Source organism: Nicotiana tabacum, chromosome 1 (genome assembly GCF_000715075.1).
Source record: "Nicotiana tabacum cultivar K326 chromosome 1, ASM71507v2, whole genome shotgun sequence".
NCBI classification, from domain to species: Eukaryota; Viridiplantae; Streptophyta; class Magnoliopsida; order Solanales; family Solanaceae; genus Nicotiana; species Nicotiana tabacum.
This window is the reverse complement of record NC_134080.1, coordinates 161,364,302-161,384,312: the sequence shown is the minus strand read 5'-3', so window position 1 is coordinate 161,384,312 and position 20,011 is coordinate 161,364,302. Positions and strand designations below refer to the sequence as shown.

At 39.3% G+C, this 20,011-nt stretch overlaps 2 long non-coding RNA genes across 3 annotated transcripts; both read left to right on the top strand.

Moving 5' to 3' along the window:
* The first annotated feature begins 4,505 nt into the window (after nucleotides 1-4,505).
* LOC142182613 (uncharacterized) lies at nucleotides 4,506-7,702 on the top strand. The gene is made up of 2 exons (XR_012711437.1): nucleotides 4,506-5,163; nucleotides 7,450-7,702. It is a non-coding gene; the product is annotated as an uncharacterized LOC142182613 (long non-coding RNA).
* A 7,172-nt stretch (nucleotides 7,703-14,874) lies between these two features.
* Nucleotides 14,875-19,099, top strand: LOC142181348 (uncharacterized). Of its 2 annotated transcripts, none has more exons than XR_012710020.1 (2): nucleotides 14,875-15,567; nucleotides 18,786-19,099. It is a non-coding gene; the product is annotated as an uncharacterized LOC142181348 (long non-coding RNA). The 2 variants fall into 2 exon arrangements; XR_012710026.1 differs by having other exon boundaries at nucleotides 18,681-19,099.
* Nucleotides 19,100-20,011: the final 912 nt, after the last annotated feature.

The window sequence follows — 20,011 nt, the reverse complement described above, 5'->3', positions numbered from 1 at the left end:
GACCAATGGAAAGTTCTTGACTGGTTGAGTACGTATTGTGGCTCGGAAGGGATATGAATTTCTCGCGGTTATCCTAGAGTGGTAGGTTTATACAGTATGTTGGGTAAGACTGAAATTTGCATGTGTAAGGTCACAGTTCAGATTTGAATGGAAGGTCATAAATTCTTAGGCAGCGCGGGCAGTTTCAGATAATTAGAGAAATGAACTTCAGATGATTTGAGAAGGGATCTCCAGATGATTAAGGAAATGGTAATGCTAATTGAGGTGATTTGACGAGGGTATATGTTCCAGAAAGAGTCAATGTGATTGAGTTGATGGTACTTCAGTAGTATTGTTGCACTTCTCGTCAGGTTAGTTGCTGATATTCGGGTTTGCTTGGCAGCACCGAAGAATCTTAGAGTATCTCCTGTGGGGTGATTGGGTACTAGAGGTGAGTTATATATAAGAGTGGCGGAATTGGGATCAAATATGGTAATTCATGTGTTTTATGGACTTGGAGACTAGGAGTTCTCATATACAGGTTACCTTTCTATGTTGTGAGACGATACAATCTGTTGGTTATAGGCACCTATGGTGCGGTTCTATCGGAGTTTCATAATGGAAGTCGAGCGCGAAGAGTAATTGGGAGTTGCTCGGTGAATGGCGTATTGGTTATGTCTTATCGAGTTTGTGTGGTGTATGTCATTTGTTTCACCGTAGGTGTAATGATTTACTTTGGTTCCAGACATCAATTGAGCGTGGTTGTCGATTTCGAGCATAGTAACTTGAGATGTTTTATGCGGAGCAGTGTTTGGATAGGATCGCGCGTTGCAGCGAAGCTATGTGGGAAAATGACTTGGCGGGTTAGATTCGTGTGTTCTATTTCTATGATGCGAAACGGGTTCTCAGCCATGTGTTGTGATGGTACTGGTGAGCTTGGGGTACAACCCTTTCATTTGAGTCAGTTTCATGGTGTGAGTATGTTCGGATTGTTGCTTATTGGTGCGCGGACTGTGCAAGTTATGGCTTTAGCCTGTCCTGGTGTGTCATGTCACTAGAGTAATTGTGTTGGATTAGATGAGATCGTTGGGGTCTATAATGAATACAAACGGATTCGATTTCAGCATGTTTGATGGATAAATATCGAGGTTCGGTTCAAAAATTTGCTATGGTCCTTGCCAAAGGAGAAGTAGCCTTATGGATGGTTGATCTGAGAAATGGTTATGGTTTATTGCGTGCTTCATTTATCATTGGAAGTATATGGAAGTGTTGGAATGAGACTTTAGTTGTTAAGAGGTTTTCTATTGGTATTCGTTTGTTATGTGTAGCTGCTGTGATTATAAGTTATCGCTGCAAGTGTTTGAGTTATGTGGTATAACAAGTGATTGCACCTGAGATTGCAAGTATGGGTGATTACAGCTGGTTTGGGCTTATTCTGAATATAGATGTGAGATTCTGATCTTGTGAATGATTTCGGACCTATGTGAGATAGAGTGATGTGGGATCACCCCGGGTATATGCATGGTAAGGTTATTCAGCAATTGGTTGGCTTTTAGAACAACACTGAGCACGTTCGCGGACGAAAATATATTTAAGTGGGGGAGGATGTAGCGACCCGACCAGTTGTTTTGAGCTTTTGCACCTTGCTCGCTAGTTCTCAGGCATGACTTGCCCCGTGTGGTGTATTATGACTTATGTAAATCGTTGGTGTTGGGTTTCAGGTTAATCAAAATGAATTTGGAAGAACAGTCTCAGTTGAAAGCTTAAAATTTGAAAGGTTTGACCAAAATTTGACTTATGTGTATTTGATCTCGGATGGGAATTTTTATGATTTGGTTAGCTCCATCAGATGATTTGGGACTTAGGAGTGTGATCGGAATGCATTTTGGAAGTCCGTGGAAGGTTTAGGCTTGGATTTGTGAAATTGAGATTTCGACGATTTCCGGTTAATAGGTGAGATTTTGATATAAAGGTCGGAATGAAATTCCGAGAGTTGCAGTAACTTCGTTGTATCATTTGGGATGTGTGTGCAAACTTTTAGGTCATTCGGACGAGATTTGATAGTCTTTTTGAGCGAAAGCATAATTTAAGAGTTCTTGGAGTTCTTAGACTTGAATCCTATGTTAAATTGGTGATTTGATGTTGTTGTGAGCGTTCCGAAGTTTTGAGCAAGTTTGAACGATGTCGTGGGATGTGTTGGTACGATTGGTTTAAAGTTCCGGGGGTTCCGGGATGTTTTAGTGCAAAAATCATAGCCGTAGCAGATTCAGAAGGGTTGCAGGCCCCGGAACTCACCCACTCGATCCGCACAAAAATGAGTGCACCCGACCTGAGTGCTGTGCGGGCCGCACAAAAACTGGCGCGGCCGCGGTAGGTGTCACGCGGACCGCACAAAAGGGGGCGCGACCGCGGTGAAGAACCTTCTCACTGGTACAACTTCAGAAGCTCATATCTTTTGATCTACAAGGAATTTTGAGGTGATTTAAAAACGAAAGTTGTAGCTCTTCGTGTCTAGTTTCCAGAAAGATAAAGATATTGCAATTTGGACATCTTCAAAAAACGTTATGGCCAAAATACTAAAACCTGTCACTGCAGAGGAAGGCCTGTGCGGTCGCGGTTGTTTTCGCGCGGACCGCACTGGCTTGTGCGGACCGCGGAGGTTGAAATCTGAGGGGTACTCTATAAATACGAGATTTTGGGTTTTATTTAATATTTTGACCAAGAGAGATCGGATTTTGGCGATTGTTTGAAGGTTTTTCAAGAAAGTCATCAGGGTAAGTGATTTTAACTCAGATTTGGCTAGAATACATGAATCTATCACTGAATTCATCATTTAATTCGTGATTTGGGATGGAATTTGGGAAGAAAATTGTGAAACCTTTCAAAAATGTAAAATGATGATTTGAAGGACCAAATGGTATCGGAATTGGATAATTTAGGTATGGTTAAACTCATAAGGGTATGAGGATTCTGAAAATGTAAATTTTATCCGATTCAGAGATGTGGGCCCGGGGCTCGGGTTTTGCTAATTTCGAGATTTTTGATATTTTTCGAATGTTTTCGCTTGGGTTTTGTTCCCTTGGCATATTGTGACGTATTCGTTCTGATTTTGGATAGATTCGACGCGCGTGGAGGCCAATTCGAGGGGCAAAGGCGTCGTGAGCTAGAGAATTAGCCGGTTCGAGGTGAGTAATGATTGTAAATGATGTCCTGAGGGTTTGAAACCCCAGATTTGCATATCGTAGTACTATATTGAGGTGAGACACGCGCTGGATGATGAGCGTGGGGACTTTTACTACTGGGGATTGTGACTTGGTCCGTCCCGATTGATGATTTTACCGCGTATTTGACTGAAATTCATTTGTTATCATCATGATTTGGGCTGATTGCCATATTTGGGCTTCGTGTCAACTATTTGAACCCTTCGGGGATTTTCCTCACTGCTTGACTTATTATTTGAACTCAGTCCTGTTGATTTCTACTGTTTTACAAACTCAACCACTTTTACTCAGATTTGAAACTTAAATGATATTTCTACATCATGTTTTGGGCTGAGAACTACTATTTTACTAATGCCCAAGGGGCTTGTGATGATTTTTGGACTGAGTGAGGCCGAGGGCCATATGTGAGGATATGCTGAGTGATATGAGGCCGAGGGCCTGAGATACTTTATATGCCACGAGGTGGCTTGAGTGATGTGAGGTCGAGTGCTGAGTGATGTGAGGCCGAGTGCCGAGTGATGATGCGACGAGGTGGCTTGATATAGCGCTTGGGCCGTAAGGGACCCCTCCGGAGTCTGCACACCCACAGTGAGCGCGGGTACCCATTGTTCTGAGTGATTGATACTATGCCCGAGGGGCTGATATGAGTGATTGTGAGGTAGCCCGAGGGGCTGATACTATTCTGAGAGTGAGCCCGAGGGGCTGTTACTGATCTGATATTGAGCCCGAGGGGCTTTTACTGTTCTGATATTGAGCCCGAGGGGCTGTTACTGTTCTGATAGTGAGCCCGAGGGGCTGGCACTATTCTGATATTGAGCCCGAGGGGCTGGTTCTGTTGATATTATGCTCGAGGGGCGGTTTGTTGTACATGTTTTGCCCGAGGGGCTGTTTACATTTCTATCATTTTTGTTACTCACTTGTAAACTACTTTCTTTACTTGTTGGAAAAGGGACTTTCACTTGATTTCTCACTGCTTTACTGTTTAAAGTGATTTTACTGCTTCAGTATGGAATGCCTTGTGTTTTTGCGTGATTTCTTGCCTCCAGTCTTTATTTATTATTATTACTCACTTAGTCGGAGTACTCACATTACTCCCTACACCTTGTGTGCAGATTCAGGTATGTTTTGGCTGATCGGATGTAGAGTCATCAAAGTTTACCAAGGTAGTTGCCGGCGTTCGCAACACTGCTTTTCTCTCTCCTCCTTTAATTAGTCTATATTTGTACACTCCAGGTTTTCAGTTGTATTTATACCCTAGTAGATGCTCGTGACTTTTGACACCCCGGTTAGGGTTGTGTCGGGCTGGATTTCCGCATTTCTTATTCATACTTTCCGCTATTGGGTACTATTAAACCATGTTTATACTATATTTGTGTTAATTTACTGTTTTAAAGGACGAGTTGGGTTAGACTAGATGTCCTTGTCTTCACTAGAGGCACCATCACGACCAAGGTCAGGATTTGGGTCGTGATACCGAGGATCTCAACGGCGGCAACCCATAAGACCATAGATACAATGTCTATTTTTGGGGTTTTCTCCTTCACTGAGCGTACACAGTAAAACCACTATGGAAACACCTTGTATTACCACCTAAATTCAACAGTCTTTCATATCCCTGCACCACTGTTTCCTTCCTCTAAATTCCAGCCAAAAGAAAATGATCTCCACTTGAATGAAAAATTAAAAAGCACTCCAAATTCCACTTCCAAAAGAAGCTGAGATTTCATTTTGTTGGTTTAAAATTCTGATCAATTTCTGAGATGAGATTTGAGATTGAGGCGCGGTCAACAGGCGATCCGTTCGAGGTTTTCGGGTTCTGGGTTCGTTTACGGACTGATTTTCGGTTCATGTCCAATAGTTGTTGTTGTTGTTTGCCACTTTATCTATTTCCCGTCGACGGATTTTTCCTCGCTTGATCGAGTGTAAAGTTGTTTTGGGGCAATTATTGAAAAGCTACTCAAAGGTACACTTCATTTCTCATCTCATATTTGTCTTATATTATGTTTTGTTTTTGTTTTATATTTTAGAATCACATTCCTTGGTTCATTATTTTGGATTGATCTAGTTCATGTTGATTTACTGTCATCTCTTGATTAGAACTAATGCATGAAGATTAAGGGTCTAAATGCTTCGGGGAATTTAAGTTAAAAAGAAATTGAAAGGACTTGGATATGTTTGGGTTAATCAGCATGGTTAATTAAGAAAATTGGACTTTAGATATCTTATTAGTTTTACGATTATTCGCTAGGAACATGTTTTAGGCCGACCATACTTGGGTAGGCAAGCCTTAGGATTTTGTTAGTTTTGAGGCGAGAGGTTATTCCCTTAGCTAAATTTATCCGAGGAATGCCCCGAAGGATTTGTATATATTTTATTCCGGGGTATGCCCCATAGTATCTTGTATTTGGAGGCTGAAAGTAGAACTCGTAGTATTTTTATTTTTATTTTTATATTCATTTTCCTCTATTTAGGTGGGGAGGACCTCGAGCCTCCTGTGCGTTTATTTTCCTTTTTCTGTGTTTTCTACCTCAATTCAAATATTTTAAAAGCCGATTAGATCAAGTATGTAACCATACTAGTTACAGGACTTGGGGAGTGCGTAACACCTTCCCCCCGAGTCAAATGAACCCCCTTACCTGAATCTCTGGTGCAAACTTAGTTTTGGAGTCCAAAGTGTTTTAAAAGGGAAAAATTATTTCTAAAAAATGGTGACATGGCACACCGAAACCAATGTCAGGTGGCGACTCTGAAAAATCCTTTTGAACACAATTTTGTCACTTTTTAATTAAAAACCCTTTTTGGGCTTACAAATCCTTTTATTATTTTAAAAGGGTTAGTGAGGTTGTAAAAAGGGGTATGACATCTCTGGCGACTCCACTGGGGAGTTCCAGGTTCGAGCTGGTACTTGATCTTGTTGGCTTTTAGGATATTCGTTTGAGGTGTTTGTTTTTTTATTTGATTTGTTTATTTGGTTTATTTGTCTTATTTTCTTGTTTTGTTGGTCATTTGTTTATCGCTTTTCTTATGTGTTACTGCTTTATAAACTGTCATCATTTGTATAACCATGGGTCTTCTTTCTGCAACAAATCTTCCGGAATGCGTTTGAGCGTACACGGCCTTTTGTGAGTCACCCGTGTCTTTAGGGGGGGTGGCGTGGGAGCGTGGAGTGGGCGGACAACTAGAGCAGCCGCCATCGACCACGTGCCGCCCCGAATTGCCTTGTATAGTGAACCCAAAACTTAGGTTAGCATGTAGGTCATTCTTATTTGCATCATGTCATTTGGACCTAGTAAGGCTCGGTCCTAGGTACCGTGTCTCTTTGTAGAAAGCCTATCCAAATTTTGTCAAAAATGGGTGTGTGGCACAAAAAGACATCCAATCATCCCTATGTGATACATGTTGCATCTTTAAGGGTAAAAAAGTCATTTGGCGGACCGATATTTGGGAAAGAAGGGTGGAAAATGAAGCAAGTAGGGCCCAATTACTTTTTTCTTTCACAACCCTTTTCAAGAAAAAAAAAACAAAACAATTTGAAAATGAAAAATCCAAAAAGATTTTGCACTTTCCCATCATTTTCCAAAAATCAAAAAAAAAATCCAAAAGATTTTACATTTTCCATCATTTTTTCAAAAAGACAAAAAACTATAGTTTTTCCAAATTAGTTGCATTTTTTAAGCTTTCTCCCGTGTCCGATCTTCCCGAACTACGCATACCTGATTCTCGTCTTTCGTGGCAGGATACATAGGCAACCCACATAGGGTTCGGTCTTCCTAGTGAGTTTAGGTTCTTGGCTTCGCGGGGTCCTAGCCAAATCTTGCATGTCCAGCCACTTTTGGCCACATCGACAATTCTTGCAAAATGGGGTCATTTTCGCAAAAGTGATTCAATAACCCATGTCTTAGGATCTTGAGTCCACAACTAGGTGTCATATTACTTTAAGGTCCGTCCTTTTTGAGTTTGCATCTTTAGCCACTTCTGGCCATATCGGTCATTTTTGCAAAATGGGTTATTTCTGCAAATTAATTTTGGGTCATGATTATTGGGAATTGAATCCATATAAGCCTAAGTGAGGTATTTCCATATCTAAGTAGTCACCCTTGTCGAGTTTGCACTTCTAGCCATTCTTGGCCACGTAGGTTAATTTTCAAAAATAGCTCAATCGTGTCTTGCATGTGTCCAATAGGAAGTGTTGTGGTGTTGCAACGTGTCTTGAGTAATTGATCTATTTGGTATTATTTTTCTCATTCAGGTGTGGATTCATTTACCAGGACTCGAGCATGACAGATACCCAGGACCACTGCATTCAGGAGCTGCTTAAGGAGCTCTTTTATATTATGAGTCTGTTTTTATGTTTGTCTTTCCCTTTGTATCATGTCTAGTAGTTTTGAGTCTTTTAGGTGGTGTAAGATTTTGTTAAGTCTTTTATCATCGTACTTTCCATTTGTATTTGAAAACCCAAAAAAAAAGTAATAAATGAAAAATTCAAAAAGATTTTTAGTTTATTTGTTCATTACTTTTTTCCAGAACTACGCTTGATCTGATTCATGAGGGACATGATACGTAGGCAACCTACATCAGGTTCGATCGAATCATTTTTCTTGAAAACAAAAAAAGAGAGAAAAAAGGACAAGAAAAAAAAGATGGAATTGTGGATGTGAGAAATGAGAGAGAGAAAAGAGTGACAATTAAAAAGAAAAAGAGAGGAAGGAAAATGAGCAAGCCAAGAAGTATTAGAAAAGAAAGAAAAGAGAAGGTTGAAGTGAACAAAATTGGGATGATGCCAAATTACCTTGTGACCCTCGAAGTCATTCTAGAACCATTAATTGTTGCTAGGGACATTGCACGCAATGTGATATTTCTATTTGATAAATGTCCTAACGCTAACATGTTGGCTTTGTTTTGCTCCTTTTTGTTACTTTCATTATAACAGAGGGTGGTTAGTTTGTGGCACTTTGGTGATTTGTCCATACAACACAAGGTCAAAATGCAAGGAAACCATCGCTGGCAAAGACTTGGACATAAGAGTTGTTAACCCCTCGAGGGAGATTGTGGAGTCGGAATCTAAATTGACAAAGGAGGTCCAAAGGTTAAAACAACAAATGTCTGAAATGTGTCAAGCATGTGCCAATGGCCAAGGACCACCCCTTTCTTATGTTTTCCAAGAGTTTACACCCGCCTCGACTACTACCACTCCGGTTTCATTGTCTGATCAATTCTATCCATTTAGGTTCAGTCTGTATCCCAATTGTCGACTATAGCTAGAACTTCTGTTGTGCACTCCCAAAGTGTGCTATTGACAACCAGTCAGACAACCACAGTTATGCTTGTCTTCACCATCCCACAGCCGACAGTGGTGTAGAGGAAAACTCATCAGTCATAATTTTCTACCCAGCAAGAACAATACCACTCTCCTGAGTACCACTTTTACCTATTTGATTTTCCTGCAAAGATTGAGAAGCCTACCCGAAAGATAGCACAAGAAGAAATAACCCAAAGACTGAAAAGCTTAGAATAACAGTTGAAAACATACAAGGGCTGGCAGGTCAGAAGAGTATTGCATTCAAGGATCTATGTATGTTCCCCGATGTTCATTTGCCACTTGGTTTCAAGACTCCCAAATTTGAAAAGTATGATGGACATGGAGACCCCATAGCCCACCAGAAAAGGTATTGCAATCAACTAAGTGGTGCGGGAGGAAATGAAGAATTACTAATGGCTTATTTTGGGGAAAGTCTTACGGGTGTAGCTTCCGAATGGTTTATGGGTCAAGACACATCTTGCTTATATGTCTGGTATGACATGGTCCAGGCCTTTGTCAAACAGTTCCAATATAACATTGACATCGCCCCGGACCGTAGAATAAGAAACCAACTGAAAGTTTCAAGGAATATTCCCTTAAATAGAGAGAACAAGCGGCTAGAGTTAAGCCACCTGTGGATGACCACGAGCTAATCACTGTCTTCCTTCAGGATCAAGAGTCTGATTACTTTCAAAACATGATGTCCGCAATGGGCAAATCATTCTCGGAAGCTGTCAAAATGGGAGAAATGGTAGAGAATGGCCTTAAGTCAGGCAAAATTATAAGTCAAGCAGCTCCCAAAGCTGCAACTCAGGCTGTCCAAAATGAATCTAGTGATTTTAGTGGCACGAATGAGAAGGTTGAAGAAATTATGATGACGTCAAGGTCGAGAAGAGGTCATAGAAGAACAATCGAAGGCATGACCAACCTTGTTTGTTTTTTGACGATTCCCTTGAGAACCCACAATACTCTGTTGCTTTACCCCAGTATGTTGTCCAGCCACCAAGACACCCTAGAAGACGAGCACTAGCACCGCAGAACCTCCACCAGCCTCCACAAAATTTTCAAGTGCCCATAACCCACATGCAAGCTAGGGGTATAGAGGTAAAAAGGGTTGAAAGATAATTTTACACCGATAGGAGAGTCCTATGCAAGCTTGTTTGAGAAATTGAAGCATTATGACCTGATTGCACCTATTCCTCCAAATCATGTGGACCCGCGTGCAAGAAGCTTTAACCCTTCTAAAAGGTATGAATACCATTCCAATGCCCAGGGGCACAATGTCGAAAGTTGTCGAGATTTGAAAAGAGAAATAGAAAGAATGATTCAAGAAGGGATAATTGTGATCCAGGACAGTGACACCCAGAACATCGCGCAGAATCCTTTACCTGTACATGATGATGCACATTTTGTGGGGAGGATGCGTGGTGACACGGAGTATGAGAATCCTCTTGGAAACTTGCTGACTGAAGTTAATGATATTGAAATTGGTGAAGGTCCCATTAATTTTGATGTGCAACCCAGTGGCTAAGATGTCGAGCTTGGTAATTAGAAAAACTCTTCTTTCTTGGCTAGCCAGGAAAGAGTTTTGGTGGTTTATTTTGTTGTCATTTCTGTTGTCCGGGTTATTTCAGGGTTGTAATCCAGACATTGTCTTGTTGGCTCAAACCCTTTTGCTTCTTATTTTCCTAGTTCGTTTAGTGGTAGTAACTCGTCTAGTGTTATCTAGGATTGTTCCAGGGTTGTAACCCATGTCTATTTTTCTTGTTTTGTTCAAACCCTTTCCACCATCTGTCTAATGCAATCTCTTGTTTTCTGTTAGTTCTAGTCAGTTTTTGTTTAGGTCAATTTTTCTTTTATAGTCCTTCTCATGCTGACTCTAGTGACATGATACGCACACATAATTCTCAGCCTGATCTTGAAAGTTAGTCTAATCATGAAGCAATGACACAGTTTTAAATATGATAAAGGGATGCGTTTGAGGAAACAATTAAAGATTCACGCATTCTGATATGACCTGAACTTTGAATTGAGTGAAACTGAGGCAGTAAATTCGGGAAATCAAGAGGTTGATAAGAGCATACAACAAGGAAATGTCTCTCAAGTAGTTTGAGGTAAATCAGTTAGTGCTGAAATGCATTCTTCCACATCAAGATAAGGTTGAGTCTAGTCTGCTTCGAACTGGCAAGGGTCATTCATTGGGACAAAGGTATTGCCCATTGGCACTTTTTGTTTGTGTTGATGCCATCGATAGATACTATGTCTGATTTGTTTACTTATCTTCAATTGCATGTTTGTACTTGACATTTTTAAGTTTGGTATGACGAAGGTGTTTTATTTTGCTATCCAAACACTTTTATCCTTTGCTACCCCTTTTGAGCCCTAATTTTTTGCTTCATACCCCTCTTTTGGAATCAGAAGTAAAGTTAGGAATTAGAAAAGAAAAGAAAAAGAGAAAAAGGAGAAAAATAAAGAAAAGAGAAAAAAAGAAGGAAAAAAAGAAAGAAAGAAAAAAAGAGGAAATAAAGAAAAGGAAAAGAAAACAACAAAATAGTCCAACTTTGTGTTTGAACTATGGTCGACCTGATTCTTGTCACCTCAAGATACGTAGGCAGCCTTACGGTTCGGTCACATAAAATAAATTATTTCATAATCCCCGAAGTCAAGAGTGGGGCAATTTTCTTAGAAATCCCATCAAAGACAATAGAAATAAAAAGCAAAAAATAAATCCCCAAACTCCAAGAAACTGGGGCAGGAGTTTTAATTTTACCAAAAGATCTGATTCCAAAAGTTGTATTTTTGAACCCTTTCATCTTAAACTATTTTGAACCTTCATGTCACCCTTTCTTTCCAACCCTGTCCAAAGGCCTACATTACAGTCCAAAGAAAGACCTTCTGACCAATATTTGAGGATGTCAAATCAAGTATGTGACGAAAGTATGATCTTCCTGCATCATGGGTAATACCTTTGTTCTCAGCACAAAGAGAGAAAATGATAAAATGAGAGAGTCTTATCGGTGAAAACCTTCATGGGCACCGTAAGGCGACAGTGAGTTGAGAAAAGAGCAAAATGAGAGAGGCTTGATGGTGAAAACCCTTCAGGTCACCACAAGTCAACTGAGGATTGTGGATCAAATAGGACAATTGAAGTGCTGAAGCCCAATTTCACAGCAAAGAGGTACAACAAGAGTTAAATATTAGACTTGCTTGAGAGATTAGGCCACTTAATCAAAAGGTGTATGTCATGGTCATTAGAGTTGGTATCCACAACTGATAAGTTTCTACTTTGTAATTTTCTTGTTAGGTATCATCTCTTTCCCTTGTCCCTTATTTTGTTCCTCTTGTTTTGTTTAAGTCTCTTCTTGAGTCTGTTGGGTCAGAATAAGTGATAAATGACTTCAAAATTTAATTTGGCTAGCATATCAAAGTGGCATAAGTCAGGGAAAAGTGGTATGTGCACTGAGTTGGTAACAATCAACATGCATTGAGATTCAGGTGAAATGCAAGGGTTCAGTAAATGTCAACTCATGAGAAAAATACAACAAATGGAGGATATTAGGATCAAATGGAGCAGAGGTGGTTTCTGTGATAAGGGTCGATAGAAAATGGGTAGTCGATAACAGGCAAGGTCTTCCAAGTTGAAATCAAAGTTATCTTGGCAAGTGCAAAAGCAGCCGTCTTCAAGGTCAAGGCCAAAAACTAACCACCACATTTAAACTCACAAGTTTTCTTTGTTTGAAACAGGAACAAAGTAGTGAAAGCAAGTGGGTTTAAAAAAAAGAAAAAAAAAAGAAAAGAAAGGGAAAAAAAGAAGAAGAGAAGAGCCGATAAAGGGAAGTTTCTCAAATCTTTGCCCTTACCTGTCTTGTTTGTGTGCCTAAGTTGTTGCCATTGCTCTTCACATTTTTCCTCCTAGGATAAAAAGTCCTAGTCTTATGGATTTTCCTCCCAATCAAATCTTAGTCTGATGAATTTTTCTCCTAAGATAGAAAACCTAGTCTGATGAATTTTCTCCTAGGATCGAAGTCTTAGTCTGTTGAACCTTTCTCCTAAGATAAGAAACCTAATCTGATGAATTTTCTCCTTGAATCGAAATCTTAGTGTGATGAATCTTTCTCCTAAGATAACAAAAAGGGACCTAGTTTGATGAACTTTCTCCTAGGATCAAAATCTTAGTCTGATGAATCTTTCTCCTAAGATAACAAAAAGGGACCTAGTCTGATGAACTTTCTCCTAGGATCAAAATCTTAGTCTGATGAATCTTTCTCCTAAGATAGAAAACCTAGTCTGATGAAGTTTCTCCTAGGATCAAATCTTAGTCTGATGAATTTTTCTCCTAAGATAGAAAACCTAGTCTGATGAATTTTCTCCTAAGATAGAAATCTTAGTCTGATGAATCTTTCTCCTAAGATTACAAAAAAAGGAACCTAGTCTGATTAATTTTCTCCTAGGATCAAAATCTTAGTCTGATGAATCTTTCTCCTAAGATAAAAAACCTAGTCTGATGAATTTTCTCCTAGGATAGATTTTTAGTTTTTCTTAAGTTATTATTCTTTAATTTTCTGGAAATCAGCGGTCCCACCCGGAGAATAGGGTCAGTTTTTACTTTAGACAAGCTTAGTTTATAGTTTTCCTTAAGCTCAATCTTAAATCTAGGAGACGCACTTCCTAGTCTGGGCCATTCAGGTTCTATTCTTAGCAAACACACTTGCTAGTCAAATATTCTTGGTTTGATTCACGGGACGCACATCCCAGTCAAGTCTTTAGTTTTACTCTCATCATTGTATCAATAGTATATGTGATTTACAGTTTTTCTAATAACTCACAAATCTTCCTAGTGCAAACTGGGGCAGGAAATTTTATTTGTTTTATTGTTTTGATTGCAGGCACCTACTTGGAGAACGAGGGAAGACATTTCAGAGTTCATTTTAGAGTCATTTCAAGTTTCAAGTCAGTAGCAGACACCCACCTGGAGAACGAGGGAAGTTATTTCAGAATTCAATTCAAGTTAGAAGTAGCAAAAGCTCGCGGCTAGAATGTGAGTCAACAGTCCGAGATGATCAACAGAAGTAATCTCAATCCAGAATAAAAAAACAAAAAAAAGAAAAGAAAGAGGAAGTGAATCCAAAATGCAGAAGTTGAGACAAGAGGTGGATTGCTCAAGACATGACTGAAGTCACAAGCATGGTGTGTCCGGTTTTGATCCGAAAAGCTGAAGAAGAATGAACTAGCACCTACAGCTAGCAAGCGTCAAGGTTCAAATCTAAAGTCTGCATGAAGAACCATTCAAGACTCAAGATCAAGTTTCAGAAGACTTATAGATAGGAATCTTGTAACTCGTAGTTGACAGACTTAGTTAATCTTTTTCATTTTTTGATTTTGATGTAACAACAGGACCGCAAACTGGAACCTCGACCGGCTCTCCACCTCAATATACTCCATCACCTCATTCACTTCTGAACTACACATGGCCTGATTCCTTTATTGCCAAGGATATGTAGGCAGCTCAGATACCAGGGCTCAGTCACATTCTCTTCCTTTCTCTTAGTTCTTGGTCTCTTTAAATAAGAGTCGGGTCAAAAAATCTGTCTCGTCGTTCTTTGTCTTAAAACTCTTCGTATTTCCAGTCAAAGAGGGGCAGCTGTAGACATGTAATTTTTGACCCTCCCCAAGATTTTATGCATTTTAGTGTTAAATATTTAATTTAGGTCTAATATAGCTATTTCAACTAGTTTTGACTCATTTATTTTATTTTGTCACAAAAACAAAAATTAAAAAAAAAATATTTTTCTTTTATTTAGCTAATTAATATTTCATCTAGTTATATATAGTTTATCTTACTTCCTATAAGGTGAAAAATCACAAAAAAGAGAGAGTCATATTTTTGTTTTGCAAAAGATAAAAAGAAAAGCTTTATAAAATACATCTCATTTGGTTTAGTATAATATTTGAGGAGTAGATTTTAGTAAATAATATCTTTATTGAGTAACTTTTTTTTTATTTCTATTTAGAATTATTTGGATTATCTTAAATAGTATGTGACTATATATTCAATTAATTGATTTTGTTACTTTATATTATTTTTCAAAAGAAAGAAACAAAAAAAAACGACAAAATGAAAGAAGAGGAACGAGAAATGCCAAAGCAAAAATACAAAGGAAACAAATGAATTTAAGTGATCGTCACTCATTTTTGTCTTATTTCTTTCCTATTTTCCCATATCCCTCCTTCCATTTTGTCCTTCCCATATCCTTTTCTTTATTTTACCAATAAAATCTTGACACCTCACCCTTAATTCAATCCCTCATCTAACAAATTAATCAATTTCTACAGGTCAGCCAATTTCATAAATACAAATACTCACCACGTCACTTACACAATTGGGGGAATGCACTCATTTCTGATTATGCCCACAGTACATGTGCGCACTTGGGGACTCTTTTTTCTTTTTACAAGGTACTCTCACGTGACTCAAGGGAAGGGACCCTATTCACATTTTATTTGTTTCTCGGGAACCATTTTGAGGAAGCTCTAGAATTTCCACTAGTATATAAAAATAGAAGATTAGGACGAACCCTAAGGACCGAGGAGCTCAACGGCGGCAGCATATAAGACCATAGATACAATGTCTATTTTGGGGTTTTCTCCTTCATGAGCATATACAGTAAAGCCACTACGGAAACACCTTGAATTGCCACCTAAATTCCACAGTCTTTCACATCCCTGCACCAATGTTTCCTTCCTCCAAATTCTAGCCAAAAGAAAATGATCTCCATTTGAATGAAAAGTTAAAAAGCACTCCGAATTCCACTTCCAAAAGAAGCTGAGATTTCATTTTGTTGGTTTAAAATTCTGATCAATTTCCGGGATGAGATTTGAGATTGAGGCGCGGTCAACAGGTGATCCGTTCGAGATTTTCGAGTTCTGGGTTCGTTTACGGACTGATTTTCGGTTCATGTCCAATAGTTGTTGCTGTTTGCCACTCTATCTATTTCCCGTCGACGGATTTTTCCTCGCTTGATCGAGTGTAAAGCTGTTTTGGGGCAATTATTGAAAAGCTACTCAAAGGTACACTTCATTTCTCATCTCATATTTGTCTTATATTATGTTTTGTTTTTGTTTTATATTTTAGAGTTACATTCCTTGGTTCATTATTTTGTATTGATCTACTTCATGTTGATTTACTGTCATCTCTTGATTAAAACTAATGCATGAAGATTAAGGGTCTAAATGCTTCGGGGAATTTAAGTTAAAAAGAAATTGAAAGGACTTGGATATGTTTGGGTTAATCAGCATGGTTAATTAAGAAAATTGGACTTTAGATATTTTATTAGTTTTACGATTATTCGCTAGGAACATGTTTTAGGCCGATCATACTTGGGTAGGCAAGCCTTAAGATTTTATTAGTTTTGACGCGAGAGGTCGTTTCCTTAGCTAAATTTATCCAGGGAATGCCCCGAAGGATTTGTATATATTTTATTCCAGGGTATGCCCCGTAGTATCTTGTATTTGGAGGCCGAAAGTAGAACTCGTAGTATTTTTATTTTTATTTTTATATTCATTTTCATCTATTTAGGCGGGGAGGACCTCGAGCCTCCTTTGCGTTTATTTTCTTTTTTCTGTGTTTTCTACCTCAATTCGAATATTTTAAAAGCCGATTAGATCAAGTATGCAACCGTACTAGTTAAGGGACTTGGGGAGTGCCTAACACCTTCCCCCGAGTCAAATGAACCCCTTACCCGAATCTCTGGTGCAGACTTAGTTTTGGAGTCCAAAGTGTTTTAAAAGGAAAAAATTATTTCTAAAAAATGGTGACCTGACACACCGAAACCAATGTTAGGTAGCGACTGAAAAATCCTTTTGAATACAATTTTGTCACTTTTTAATTAAAAACCCCTTTTGAGCTTACAAATCCTTTTATTATTTTAATAGGGTTAGTGAAGTTGTAAAAAAGGGGTGTGACAACCGTTACCCTCATCTTTTCACTACTTCAAGTATGTCTCTATGCTCGTTCGAGGACTAATGAATGTTTAAGTGTAGGAGGATATGACGACCTGGCCGGTCGTCTTAAGAATTTACGCCCCAATCCCCCATTAACTACTTTTCCCAAGTTTATTTCTGCTATTTTGATTTGTCGGGATGTTCGATTTTAAGTTTCAGAGAGTTTTGGGACACTTAGTCCCTAAATAATAGCTTTAGTTTGGAAATCTGATGGTTCCTTTAGCTCCGTTGAAGGATTTTGGGCTTAGGGGCGTGTTCAGGTTGTATTTTGGAGGTCCGTAGCTAATTTAGGCTTGAAATGCCGAAAGTTGAATTTTTGAAGTTTCCGGTTCGATAGTGAAATTTTGATTCGAGGGTCGGAATGGAATTCCGAAAGTTGAAGTAGCTCCGTAGTGTTTAATGTGACCTGTGTGCAAAATTTCGGGTCATTCGGACGAGGTTTGATAGACTTTTTGATCGAAAGCGTATTTTTAGAGTTTTTGGAATTCTTAGGCTTAAATCCGAAGAAACATAGGTGTTTTGATGTTGTTTTGAGCATTCCGAAGGTTAGAACAGGTTTGAATGATGTTTTAGGATTGGTTGGCAGGTTTGGTTGAGGTCCTGGGGTCTCGGGTGTGTTTCAGATGCTCAACGGGTCATTTTGGACTTAGAGAATTGCAGAAAAATATTGCAGCAGTCAGTTCTGGTTTCCTTCTTCGCGTTCACGAGTGGGGTCTCGCATTCGCGAAGAGGAGCTGGGGCTGGTGAGGAAGCTTACGCGTTCCCGAGGCTGTGGTATTTGTGCCTACGCGTTCGCGAAGGCAGTCTCGCGTTCGCGTAGGAGAAGAGAAATGATCATCGCGTTCGCGGTTAGCCTCGCGTTCGCGAAGAAGGAAATACCTGGGCAGGATATAAAATTTCAAAATCGAGGGTTTAACCATTTTTATCAAAACTTAAGCTTGGGAGCTCGGATTTGAGCGAGATTTGAGGGATTTTCAGAGATATCGATTGGGTAACAATTCTTAACTCCTTTTTGCTTGTAACCCATTAATCCAAACATGAATTCATCATTTAATTTCAGATTGGAGATGAAAATTGGAGAAAAGTTGGAAGAAAGTTCTTAGACCTAGAATTCGACTTTTGATTGGGCATTTGACCTTAGATTTGGATAATTTTGGTATGCATGAACTCGGGAGAGTGTGAGGATTCTGAAAATATAAATTTTACCCGATTCCGAGACGTGGGCCCGAGGGGCATTTAGGTCATTTTACCTAATTTTGCTTATTAGCTTAGAATTTCTTTGTAGAATTAGTTACTTGAAGTATTATTTACGTTAGGAAATTGAATTGAATAGATTTAAGCCATTTGGAGTCGAGTACTCGTGGCAAGAGCGTGGTTTCAGATCGACTTTGAGCCAGTTCGAGGTAAGTGATTTGTCTAACCTTGTGTGGGGTACCTTTCCCTTAGGATTTGGTATATTTGGTAATTGAAATGCCTTGTATGTGAGGTGAAGAGTGCGTACTTGTGCTAATTGTTGGAAATCCGGATTTCATTAAGTAATCACTAGTATATTTCCTTTCCTATTTTTATTACTTGCACTATTAAGCCTGTTGTTAGCTTAGGAAAGTATGTCTAAGTGACTTAATTGTTTTATTTGCTAAACCTGCCTTACCTGAATTCTGTGCAGCATGCTAGGCTATAATCATTTGTTGCCTTAGTATGAATTTCTGCCATTTCTGTATATTTTCCTGTTGCTGTTGTATATTTATTTTGGGACTATAGATGTGGGATTTCGGTAGCTCCCCCTTGTCTGTTTATTTTGGGACTATGGATGTAGGATTCCGGTAGATCCCCCTGCACAGTTATATGGAACTACGGGAATACACCCGGTAGATTCACCCAGTACTAGGTATTTACATTTGGGATTACGGAACGAGATTCCGGTAGATCTCCGCGCACTATGAGTTGGACTACGGGACGGGACCCCGGGAGATCCATTGGATATGTACATATGGGACTACAGGACGGTATCCTGGGAGATCTCCGATTGTTATTATTGATGCCGAGTTGTATTCCTTTCTGTGTTTACCTTGCTTCTGTATAGTTGTTGTTCTGTACATCTTGTGTTATTTTACTGCTGTACTTATTTATAATGTTCTATTCTATACTGTTGATCTTTATATTTTATTTAACCTCAGTAGGGCCCTGACCTTCCTCGTCACTACCTGACGGAGATTAGGATTGACGCTTACTGAGTACCGCTGTGGTGCACTTATGCCCCTTCTGCGCATGTTTTTCATGTGCAGATCCAGGTACTACGACTTGGTCCTATCACCCTTGAGGCGAGGCGACTGCTCCAGCGACTTTGAGGTATATCTGCCGCGTCCGCAGACCGAGGAGTCCCTTTCTATTCTAGCTTTTAAATATTTGCCCTTCTGTATTTCTTTCCCTTGTTAGATATTCTGGAGTTAGACTGTGCAGTGATCCTTAACTTGTGATTCATGGGTTTCCGGGTCTTGGAAGTATGTATTGGTTTGAGAGTTAACTATTGTGTATGCCGAGCGACACTTTTAAACATTGTTTTATCGTTCTTCATTCTGTTTTAAATTGTTTTTATTCCGCACTTGGTTTATCTTCCGCAATTTAGGCTTACCTAGTCATAGAGGACTAGGTGCTGTCATGATGGTTCATGGAGGGCAAACCGGGGTCATGACACTAGTCATCCTCACAACCAACTTCTTCAAGTCATAACTAATCCACAAATATGCCTCAGACTGAATCTAATATAACACATAATCATGCAAGCCGATCGTCGATAGCAGACTCCCCAACATGTCTCAAAGCTGTATAAAATAACATCCGATAACCTACAATACTTTTACTCCATAATCACCATAATCCCCCACTGTAATTCAGCTAAGTCCTTCATATTCTTATGTAGCATTAGCTATAGAATACCTTTAATCTTCTGCTAAGCGCATATCCATCCTCGTGACAGTCGTGCAAACTCCTTCAAGTGATCCAAATTCAAATTGCAGCACGTACACATCCAACTGGTAGAAAGGAAACCTTTACAAAAACATCATAAGGATCACACAACCTCAAAACATCCGTAGGAGATAACTCACCTGTTTATCCTCAACCTGGCATTTCTCTATGCCCTTTCATGGACACTACCACTATGCAATCACTTAGTCCTCTCGAGTCTGAACTCGTCAACAAGACATAAGAATATAATTTATTCCTTAGTTGAACAACTAAAAGATACCTAACATACTCATAACTCAAGACGGTACAACACATCAAGAAAGAAATCAAGCATCCAGTCCTTTACGCCCCAAGCAAATTCTTTTCGTCACATCCAAAGCATCTAAGCATAGTTCTCAGTTACATAATACTCGTCATATAGCTATCCGACCACTCACTAAGCCATCAATCCCACTCCCAAGGACACTACTAAATATATAAGTCGAAAAACACATACTCACACAACTGAAACCATCGAGCCCAAGCTGTGGTCTAAACCTGGCCT